At 36.8% G+C, this 12,617-nt stretch overlaps 1 protein-coding gene across 1 annotated transcript in view; it reads left to right on the forward strand.

Annotated features, from left to right (window-relative positions):
• tmeff2a (transmembrane protein with EGF-like and two follistatin-like domains 2a) overlaps nt 1–12,617 on the forward strand; it is a 62,332-nt gene that overhangs the window by 34,005 nt on the left and 15,710 nt on the right. The window lies entirely within an intron of this gene.

The following is a 12,617-nucleotide window of genomic DNA, read 5'->3' on the forward strand; positions in this document are numbered from 1 at the left end:
AACACCCACATTCAGGCATGAAATCACGCATGTACTTTGTATAGTTGTAACTCTTACATTAGAAAACAAATCTTGTCCAAACAGTGCATATGAATAATGCTTCTGTCATCCAGGTCATTGTAAACTGAGAGAATTTTAGTTGAAAAGAAACAGAACCTTTCCAGTGGCTTTCCAATGTTTGTGAACTTTTACCAAGAATGCCAATTAGTGTAGATTTTTGTTCACAACACGCCTCTGTGTTGCTTCATTATTTCGGAGAGTAGATGGAGCAGAGCAAAAGAGTGAGGGTGCTGAGAATAGATGGAGAGACGTAGGGAAGCAGAGAACCCAAACGTCAACGAAACTAGTGGAGAAAGGAAAGAAGATAGAAAGAAACATGGAAGGTTGATAAAGAGAAAGATAAGTGAGGAGGAGAGCGAGAATGTTGGAGTGATAAAGAATGCAGTGGGGGAAGAGAGAATAGATTTGGGTTTATGGATGTAACAAAGGGGCATGTACGTAAGCACAGCACCATCGATGTGATTAACATCAGATGTGTTTTAAAGGTTGTCTTCTGGGCATGAAGGCTGCTGGTCACTTTCAGCAAAGCACACAGAGGCTGTGTCTGAAAACGAAGGCAGCTAACATGTCGCCTTGCTTGAGTCAATAACTTCAGGCAGCGTTGTGAATATGAGTGCACCTCATGAGGAAACTGGTTTCAGACAGACTTTCAAGGCACCATAATGTCATGTCTAATGATCTGGAACAAATGCAAATAAGCTAAAGAGATAACAAAGCAAACATTTAGTCACTGCACTCAAAGGGTTTATATATTATTGGCAACAAAGAATTTGTTTTATTTGTTGTGCCTTTCTACTTAATCCCTGTTTGGAATGAACTATACTAAATCATTTTCATATTACAAAATATATATTTTTAATATTAATGTATGAAAGGAGTTTATATTTATTGTGTGCACTTTTTGGGTGCTTTTTGTGGTCCATATTTGGTCTAAATATTTGTAATACAATTTTAGTTGTCTAATGAAAGAAGTGACTATGTTGGCACAATGATATATTTACCTACAAAATAAACTTAAAATAATTCAAACATTTACACATACACCTATAGGTTAAAACATGAGTAACACTTTGAATGGTACACTGTAAAGAAATGTAATTTTAGGAACCTTTACAGTTTTATTTGACAAATATTCTTTATATTTTTTAAAGCAGTTAAAATGTTAAATTAAAGAAATTAGCTGCAAATGTCCAAGTTAGTTGTAAAGAAACATGAAAAGCCTGTATTTTACACATTCTTTAAAGCGTAATGTTTTGGTAGCACAAAAGCGATTTGTTCGTCATTTGGACAAAGTTAGAGACCCATGAAACCCCTCTGGTAGTTTCTGGACACAAAGATCCCATCTGAGCTACTGCCTGTTCCCCATAACATCACCAATATAAAAAGATACATGCAGAACTGCTGTTTACCCTCGGAGACTAATGCAATAGAGAGAAATAGATGATTAATATGCTATGAGATTAGGTTATTTGCTCATCATCCATTCAGCAGTTGATATTATTTACAAATTCTGATTCTAAGCATTACTTAGTAACTAAATTCCCATCATCAAGGCACAGACGGTACATTGCATTGATTTTAATGACATGCACCTGACGTTTAAAGACACAGACTTTGAGAAATATCAGCTCAGAATTCTTTCTTTTGATCTCATTGGGCTAATTGATAAAGCACTTGTCGTCTCTTATGTCTGCATTCACCTAGAATAATTATACTGTGTGGGTAAACCATTTCTTTACCTGCCTTGTTTTTTTCTGTGTCTCTTAATGATTTTAGTCTAGAACTGAAGCAAACATATTTGTCGTTAACAAACAAAAGAAATGAGCCGATTTTATTCGATGATTAATCGCCGTATCACTTCAGCTGTCAGTTGAAGCTGAAACAGCAGCAGTGAGGCTCCAGCAGCACTTCATTATTCCTAATTACTTCCAAATCCATTAACTGTGTATCCAAAGCTCTGCATCAAGGATCCATTATGTATTTAATGTTGGTAGATTTTCTATAATCAATACCGACACGCACAGGAAGAATCCTTTAGGGAAGTGACTACGTTTTATTCACGTTTATTTATTCTGTTCTAGCAGCTACGGTCAGCCGTCTTTGATCTTTCACATAAAATTGGTTGTGAAGTCATGCCTTTAACTGTTATAAAATACTCTGCAGCTTTTACCCGATTGAAATTAATGACCTCACGTTCCTGAGGTGACGACAGTCAGCTGCAGAGCCCGTCTCCGGGTGAGGACCTTCCTCGGTCACCGTGGTATCGCCATGGTAACAAGCTTAGGGGAATGAGAGAAAGAATAATCTAATCTCCCCATTTCAGCTGCTGCGATAAAGACGGGCACAGTGCCGTCTGCAGTGGGAGGTGAAGACTAAGGAAAGTGGCTGTGTACAGAGTTTGTGTGCTTAACATTCAGGCTGGGTGTGAATGCCTGCACTGTTTCTGTACTGAGTTAGACACGCTATTTATCAGTATGTGTCACTCCTGCTGCAATGGGCCTTTTAAAACGCAGCGGGTATAATTCACAGGCCCATCTGATAAAAAAAACATTGCATAGAAAAAAAATGTTTTCGTTCATGATTAAGTTCATATGTTGGGTCATCAAACCAACCACATCGCTTGTAATGCAATCAAAAGTTATTGAAAATAAAATGCACATGCATAAGCATTGTGGGACATTGAAGGGATACTGTTTGCTCTTTTATATCTTCAAAACATTACCCAGATGAAGATATCTCATGAGGAAGTAGATAATATGGAACATAGAATAAAATAAAGATAAGATATAAAATGAACAACAAGTGTAGTTGACGAATAAACCGTAAATGTGTCCTAAAGTGTGACATGGCAAAATTTTGAAAACAGTAAGTAGAATAGGACACTGTTAATATTACATTGTTTTATATAATTATTTATATTTATCATATACTATAGAATAGCATAAGAGAGATTTATCCTCATTGTTAGTTTTTGGTTCAAAATGTTTGCCGTCCCACCAAAGGACAAACTTGCATATTATTCTGTCATCTACCCATATGGGTCATAGACGAAAAAGGTTTTAGGCATAAAAACAATAAGTGTAATACTGCTTTGCTGTTGTGGCTCAAAAAAGAAAACGTTTTCTGTTTAATTGAATTGCACTTTTTTTATTCTGAGCAAAAAATCAATATCATAAATTTTTCCCTGATTTTCAGAAGACGCAATCTTGTCAAAAAAATTAACATATTCAACATCGACATATTAGAAGAAAAATAACTTTTGTGACATCTTAACGCCTTTGACCCCAATACATATATATATATATACATACATACACAGTATTAGGGATGCAACAATAACTGATAATTCTTTAACATGAATGGAAGCATATAACCGATAAATTGGCCAATATACAGTATCTAAATATTCATGTAAAAAAGACTGAAACAAAAGGCAAAAGTCGACATCTGCTTTTATTTGAAAACCAGAGGAAATTATGATTTATCGGCTATAATATATTGGCCTAAATTATATTATCGGCCAATACCGATAACATTAAAAATGACCATTTATAGCTGATACCGATATGGCGGATAATTTATCATGCATCCCTAATATATATATACAGTATATACAGTGAGAGAAATTATAATTTGATCCCCTGCTGATTTTGTAAATTTGACTGCTTACAATGAAATCAAGGGTCTATAATTTGTATTGTACGTTTATTTTAACTGATAGAATCATGAGAAAGGTTAAAGATCAGCCCAGAACTACAAAGAAGAAGCTTGTTAATGATTTCAAGACATTTGTGACCACAGTTAGCAAGCAAACCATTGGTAACACGCTATGCCACAATAGATTGAAATCCTGAAGCACCCGCAAGGTCCTCCTGCCCAAGAAGGCCAGCCCGGCTCTGGTCTGAAGTTTGACAATGAACATCAAAATGATTTAGAAAAGGCTTTGGAGAAAGCGCTGTGATACCAACATTGACGCATGTGTTTGGAGGGAGAGAAATGCTGACTATGACCCCAAGAACACCATCACTACAGAGAAGCACAGTGTTGGAAACATTATGCTTTAGGGAATTTTCTCTGCTATGGGTACAGGATGACTTCCCCGCTTTGAGGGGCTGAGGGATGGTCCCATGTACTGTAAAATCTTGGACGAGAACCTCCTCCCCTTAACTATTTCACTGAAGATGGGTCCTGTAGAAAATCTGTGAAGGAGGCTAAAACTCCAATTAGCATCGCGACAACCAAGAAACCTTAAAGATGTACACAGGCGTGGACTAAAATGTATCGTGACACATGTGCAAACCTGGTGACCAACTATCAGAAATGTCTTACCTTTGTGCTTCCTAACAAGCGTTTCTCCACCAATTACAAAGTCATGTTCTGAAATGTAAATCATTTTATAACCTTTATATAATATTTTTCCCCTGATTTTTAAAATATTCTGTCTCCATCAGTAAATAAACCTACCATAAAAATTAAAGACCCTTCATTTCTTTGTAAGCAAGCAAACTTACAAAATCAGCAGTGGATCAAATAATTATTTCCTTCACTGTACATACTCTATATTCTTGCTTTGTGACAAAAAAAAAATTCTGTAAGCAAAACAAGTTCAACAAAAGTATCAAATTTAGAGTTAAAAAATTCACAGAAATTATACAGTCCCAAAAGCAAAGCTCATTTATTTACCACGGCAGAGAGAAAAGCTATCACAAAAAGGATTATGTGCTTCCTTAAAATAGGATAATTGAAAATAACATTGAAAATGGAACTACGTTTGGGGTTATCACAGACAAGAAAGACACTGTAGATATGGCCTTGTTGCATTTGGCACAGACTGTGTCTGAGACTAAGCTATTTCCAAACCTAACAAAAGAAGAAAATGCAATAATTTTATGGCAGCATCTACCCGTTCGTGACGTCGCTCCGAGCTCTGATGTTATTAATATAGTCGGGGTATCTGCTGATGAAATGTAAATCTCAGGCAGACATCAAAATCAGATGAGACAATGGTGGTGGTATAAACCTTATGATGCTCAAATATAAATGTTCATGTTTTAATGTGGGTCATACTTGGGGCAGAAGAGAATTTGTATTGGATTTATTTTTGTAAACACAATAGGGATATGGGCAGGCTGGGAAGTGGAATGTGGCAGAGAGGATGAACAGGAATCACACTAGGCACATAAAGATGAGCTGTTCGTGGTAATGGTGGGATTATAGGGAGATTAGTGGGGTAGACGGGTCAGGAGGCATTCTGATTGATGAGCCATGACATGAAGTGACAAAATGTCCTCTAGGTCTCGAAAACAGAATGAGAGGGAAGGATGTGTACAGTTTGACATGTGTACATGAGACAAAACAGACTTAATTCTGTCATCATTTACTCAACCTCTTGTCATTTCAAACCTTTATGACTTTCTTTCTTTCGCAGAACACAAAAGAAGATATTTTGAAGATTGTTGGTAACCGACATCATCAGAGATGTATGTATAACTGAAAAAGATAGGCAGTGCTCCATTTCCATTTTCCTTGTCCATTAGGGCATAATCCTTACTTTTTTGGTTTTATGAGGATATTATGCGATATGCTTCATTTCTTGATTGCCACTGTAAAAGAAACAGCTGTAATCGGTTCCGGTCTAAATCAGAGAAGTATCAAACCCCAGCAGAGCCGAAATCTGCGCAAAGTAAAATCTCCAGCAACATCACCCCCTGGCCCCCAAATCACTGGAATATTGCAAAGCCTGAACTCCTTGGAGACAAACCTCAGTGTTTGAAATGTAAACATCTTAGGGCTTGTTTGTTTACAGAGCTTTTGATTCTCAAAGGCTCATTTATCCCAGGATGCATCGCAAAATCCTCTGAGGGTGTTGGTCTGTTTGACTGTCTTTGAATGGACACTGTAAGTGAGGAGTTCCGTTGAGCTCGGTTTCGATGTTTTGTGCTGGAGGTGTTTCAGAGAGGAAAATAATTTTGAAATCACACAACGTGGTGAGGCTTATTTTGGGCTGGATGTGTAAATGAACGATTACATTTTCCGATAAATTATTCGCTTCGGACTACCCCATGAAATCAAATTAGAGTTTTGTGGCTTGTATTTGATATACCGTGATGTCATCTATGTGCTAGTGGAGAACATTCACTTAAAGATCGGGTAACACACTCAGTTTCTGCCAATCTCATATTAATCTTGAGTACCTATAGTATTGCATACTTTGCATCTTCAAAGAGTATTAAGTTTGATCAAATTTATAAAAGAGAGATACAGCTTTACAAATATTTCCAGAAAAAACACGAGCTGCTGGAGGCAGGCCGTGGGACGGAACTACAGCACAAGCATCTTCATTGCATCATTGCATTAACCCCTTCGTGTTTTTTACCTTATGCACACGCACGCTGATTGCCAACAAAGAACAAACATATGCCTTAGTTTGACTTACCGCGTGTGGTTCATGTCCAGTATCTTTCAGCACTGTGCCCACGGCATCTATTAGTTTCAAACGTTTTCTAAGTACAACGTTATATCCACGATCTATATATAATATCCATCACTGAAATGCCGTGAACAAAAAGACACGCTTAAACTTCACTTTCGCAACAGAAATAAGATGCAGCTGCAGGCCCACAGCACAGTCAATCTTGACGCAGCGCAGACAATCTTGATGGTAAGTGGGTCTCGCTTGTCGGTTGGTGGGTGGGCTCTTTTACATTGCTGATTTCCGGGAGAATTGCCCAATAAAGGAATAGTGCTGAGGGAGTGTATCAAGCACAGAAATACTACGTCCTACTCGTTTTTTAACAAGTTGACCATGCAAAGGCATGAAAAGCTAGCATGTTCAACAGTGTAATGAAGTCCGAATGCATGACATTGCATGTTATCCCGCTTTAAATAAGAAATGCTCACGTAAAATGGACTCCTGGATAAAAGAAACAAGAATGAATAACCTCATTAATGTCACATATTAACTTACTGTTTCAGTAAGAATTTTGTCAATGCCGGTCAACAAGTAAAGGATAATGTACAGGCAGAAACAAGTGAGAGTCAGTGGATTATGCAATTACCATATAGGAAGATCTGATCCCTTGTGAAAATCATTCCAATTGTTTATATTGCACATTGACTTTTGGGTGTTAAAAGGGCCCAGTGGACACATGCTGGTAAAGGTCAATATCTAATTTTAGTTGAGGTCTCTGTGCAATCTATATTCCTTTGAGTCAAGAAATGATCTTCAACTTGATCTAGAAAAACAGTTTTAAGGTTGTTGTAGAGGTGTTGCTCTTTTAAGATTGAAAACATCTCATCTTGATCCTCATTAACCTTGGTTAAAACGCTTATTGTGCTGTGTGTTTAAATAATGTATACTTCTGTTAAACTAAAAAAAGAAGTTATACTTTTAGTCTTACTTTACTTTAGGCTTAGTTTACTCTTACTTCTCAAAAATATACTTTAGCGACTTCACAGAAATATACTTAAAGTTACACTTAAGTGTACTTGACCTTTAAAAGGACAGTTCACCCAAAAATAAAAATTCTGTTATCATTTACTCACTTTCGAGTTGTTCCAAATCTGTATACATTTCTTTGCACTGATGAACACAGACAAATATGTTTTGAAGAATGTAGGACAGCAAACAATTCTGGGGCACTTTTGGCCACCTTTGTCATTTTCCCTACAATGGTAGTCAATGGGATCCAAGAACTGTTTGGTTACAAGTATTCGTCCTTAAATCTTTCTCTGTGTTCAACCAAACTAAGAAATGTATACAGGTTTGGAACAAATAGAGAGTGTGTAATTCATGACAGAATTTACATTTTTGGGTGAACTATACCTTTAAGAAGTATATGTGGCCAAACACTTAAATAGGAACAAAGTTTACTTTAAAGTTTTACTTGAACTAGTAAAATACCAGTATTACTTTAATTCACTTATAGTACAGTAGCAGTACAAATTAAAAATAATTAAAATTTTAAACCAGTTGTGTACTAAAAAGTTTACTACTGTTACATTTAAAGTGTACTTTATAGAATTGACCGTTTCATTGGATGTCCGCACACCTGACCCCAGGTTAATTTCCGATTTGTGTTTGGCTAGTGTCTAATAAAATTACTATTTATATTTTATTATATTTTTGTTCATATTAATTTGTATTATTATTTTACTGTATAATAATTTTATTAAATAAACGATTTGTTGAATTTGTTGTATGTTGATTTTATTAAATACACAATTTGTTGAACGGGTCCTGGAGTTTTTGACGTATTTAAAGAAACCGTATGGTTCATTGACAAGTTTAGCCAAGTAACGGTTCTTCTCGGTTTCTTTGGATTGTTATCAGAAATAATCTAAAGGCGCTCTATTGTTTGTGACTATGCACCGGATGTTCAGTTGGGCCACAAAAGTGCACATGCGCAGTAACATTTGTTTATGTTATTAAAATGAAACCGTCTATAATTTTATAAATTAAGAACTGTGCCAAGTTGCAAGTAGTAATGAAATAGTGCAGTTACAATAATACTAAGTAGTATTAGTACATTTATTAGTATTCTTACTGCATAAGGTAGAAAAGATATTTAAGTATACTTAATGCAATTAACATAAATATACTTTTATTTAGTTAAAGTAGTTTTTGAGATTTGATGCAGGTTAAATACCACTGATTTCTTTAAAAAATCTGAACAGAATTAATGAAATTGTATTTAAGCAGAACTTACACTAAACCTATTCTTGCATATTTGATGGCAATCTGCAGTCTTTGGCATTGCTTTAGATTTGCCTTTAGCAACTAGACCTTGTGTTCCAGCAGCTTGCCTCACACTGCTTACTTGCTTCTTATGTAAAGATCATGTGCAAAACTGGAGGAAAAGATTGGCACTGTTGTGCCATAGGGATTAGTGGGGTTTGGTGGCAAAGAGTGGCACCCACAGTGCTGGAACATCTCTGTTGTTCTCTGTGCCACTTCATGGTTTCTTGGAGTTTAGATGGAAAGACAAGTTGCCAACATCTTGCTGTTAGGACAGTCACAAGCTCCACAGCAGCAGGAGATTTGGATGAGATCATTTATTTGCTGGTTTATGGGGTTCATATCATGAGGGTCCAAATATATACCTTGATCTTTTTAGATAAAGCAGCCATGCTATACTATGAACTTGCAGTAAGCTTTTCAGAAAACATATTTTTAAACTAAAAAACTTTTATTGAAACTGCATAAAATGTCTCATTCTAAACAAGCCACGCCTTACACAAATGTACCAACAGATGATCATGTCCATTTACACTACACAATCCCTGTCAAAATGTTATGCAGGCTGTGCAAAGAGGCTGTTATTAAATGATGGATCAGCTACTTTAAAAACTGTGAGCTGAAGACATGCACTAGCTGTTGCTCATTTTACCTGCAAAAGAGCCATTTCGTAAAGGCACAGCACCAAAACAAATGGGTTGTTTATTCCCAACGGTCAGAGATAGAATGGAAAAGAGTCATAAAAATAATATATGGATGTTTTCTTACACATAACTTACCTTATAAATAGACATTAGGGAGGAAAATTCCTATAACTGAACTAGAAGTGCATGCCACTGGCAAATGAACATCATGGTTTTGCTTTTGAAGGAGTTATATTTTTGCTTTCAGTTTTCAGGGTTATAGTTTTGTTTTCTGTTTTATTCTAGTTTGGTTCAGCGTTTTTATTTTTAGTATTTTATTGAATTTTCAATGTTTTAGCACTCTTTAAAATAACGGTTCTAAAAAAGGTTTTCACAGCGATGCCATAGGTGAACCATTTTTGCTTCCACAAAGAACCATTGAGTCAAAGAATTTTAAGAACAATCTCTTTTTCCCCCTTTTAATAATCCAACCCTTTTGTGAAATTATAATATATAATGTGCATGTGTATATATATTAGTGAACTGTGCTTTGAAGTTAGATTTCCAGATTTATCAATTGCATTTCTCCTCATGCCTGTTTTATAGTCCTAACACATACAAACTCTGTATGAGTTGAGATCCATTTCCACTATAGGATGTGGAAACAAATCAGAACAGCATCAGTTTAAGTCTGAGTTAAATCTGGCAGAAAGCCATCAAGGGGCCATGTATCACTGTCTTCTGTTTAAAGCCTCAAAAGAGTGTAAAAATAGTTTTCACAGGTATGCAAGAGATCTTAACTTAATGTTTTCTCTGTGGCATCTTAAGGTCTAGTGGCTGTTGTGAGCGTGTAAATTAGGGAAGGTCATTCAGTGGACAAAGCACTAGTTGCTGCGGCCACTAATGCAAACGTTCATTTTAGATCCCCTCATCAAGACTGGCTTCTTAGCTTGCAGAAAGTGACACTTTATTGACTGCCCATCGACCGCTTGATGCTGGGGATGTTTTTTTCTTTCTGACCCCTTTCTCTTTCAGTCTATTTATTTCTCTCTTCTGTCCCCCTCTGTCGGTTTGGTCCTGTTCATTATTGTTATAAATACTTTTTTCAATTCTTTCTTTTTTCTTCTTTCCTACCACAAATGCCATTTGATGTTCTTATCAATCTGTTTTTCACCGCTCTTCATCTGCCTTCCTTCTCACGCAGTCTTCTCCCATTATATTCCTGAGAGCGGCTCCATCATCCATCATGACAGTTATTACAGGAGCACATCAGTGTCAGATGTGGAGATCAGCACCGAGCTGGTTGAGATGCGTGTGAACGTAAGAGTCTCTGAACCTCTTCCGCACTTCTCATGGGAGAATATAAAAAACTAACAGCTAATGCTTGTAAAGTGGCACTTATGTCAGAATATTTATCTAATATAAATGGGGTTCAGTTTACGATTGCCTTTTTGTGAAGTGTGTGGACGTGTTTGTGTGTTTGCGGGTGTGTTTGACACGGTTGACCCCTGTGCTGTGTAATGATCCAGTGTGAAACTGATCGCACATCTGCTGCCGGCTCTCAATTGAAGACTTGCAGAAAGCAGCGCCTAATCTGATCAAAGCTGTAAAAATGAAGTTTGAAACCATAATTCCTCTACTAATTCTACCCCCTTAATCCCTCAAAGAAGGTCGACCCGTTCTGGACTTCATTTGTGAATTTCACACATTGGCCCTGGATCCTGCCAATTCAAACCCTCATCTGGCTTTGAGAACGCTCTCCAAAAGCTGTGAAAAAAGGGCCGCGGGAGCACTCCACAAAATTAGACACCTTCACTCTCCGCCACTGTCGTCAGCAGATTGCTGTAATAACATGTGCAAATGGGTCATTGGCAAGGTCTTGTGTGCTGTCAGGTGTGGATTGAAGAGGCGAAGTGCCAGAGAGCGTTTTTCAACGTGCTCTTTCCATTGGGATTGGGACACTCGAGGAGACTTATTTGTGCAAAGCGTGTTTTAATGGCCCCGCTGTGGCAAAGGCTCAGTTGGTGAGCCCACAATTGGAGCATTGAGAGGCTGCTGCTGTTTTTATGGGAGTTCACAGAGCAAATGTTAAAACTGACAGTAAAGAAGAAAGCCTAACAAAACGTCCAGTAAACACGGATTCATTTATTTACACAATCGATATATTTAGGCTTTATGCTTTGTTTCAAACAATGCATTATATTAAATTGGGTAAATAAGGAGACACCTATAGAGCCATTAATACAGTATATGTTGAATTTCTTAATCATTTTAAGACAACATTTTTTTTATTGAAAGATATATTAACATGGAAAGAAAGAAATGGAGTTTAATCATTCTGAATGTGAGTGTCATCAAAGACAATTGGGTAACACAGTAAAATAGTTGAACGGGTCCTGGAGTTGAAACACCCGGAACTGAAAATTCTGTCATCATTTACTCACTCTCTTGTCATTTCAAACCTTTATGACTTTCTTTCTTCCACAGAACACAAAAAACTATATTTTGGTGAAAGTTGGTAACTGAACAGCACTGGCCCCCATTCACTTGTATTGTATGGACACAAAACCATTGCAATTGAATGGCAATCTTCAACAAATCTTCTTTTGTGTTCTGCGGAAGAAAGATAGTCATACAGGTTTGAAATGACAAGAGGGTGAGTAAATGATGACAGAAATTTTCTTTTCGTGAAAAAATGTCACTTTAACAGGAAGGTTGTGATTGTTAAAGGGGTCATTTGACACGGCTAAAACTAATATTATTGTTTGCTTACAATGTGTTTACACGATTTAAGGTTTAAAAACCTGTGCATGTTTGTATCCCCTCTTTGCTCCGCCTCTCTGAAACACGCTGATATTTTACAAAGCTCATTGCTCTGAAAAGCTATCAGGTGTGCTTTGATTGGCCAGTTCACTAGTGCGTAGTGATTGGTCGAATGCTGCACGGAAATGTAACACCTCTTATAAACAAACAACCATATACATCATACAGAGTTTGTGTGAGATAGAAACAAGATCGCATTACAGCAGGGAATGGTAACATAATAATAAATGTTGTTGCCGGTCGTTGGAACAGAATTGCTGATTATTAGGACTGATGTTGTCTTTTTGTCCACGTTGCGCACGTGTTTGAATTTGCAGATCACACTGAAAAAACAACATCAAACTCAACTCGCGATAGTCCGTAACAAAGATTTT

This window comes from Barbatula barbatula, assembly GCF_947034865.1.
Source record: "Barbatula barbatula genome assembly, chromosome: 9".
NCBI lineage: Eukaryota > Metazoa > Chordata > Actinopteri > Cypriniformes > Nemacheilidae > Barbatula > Barbatula barbatula.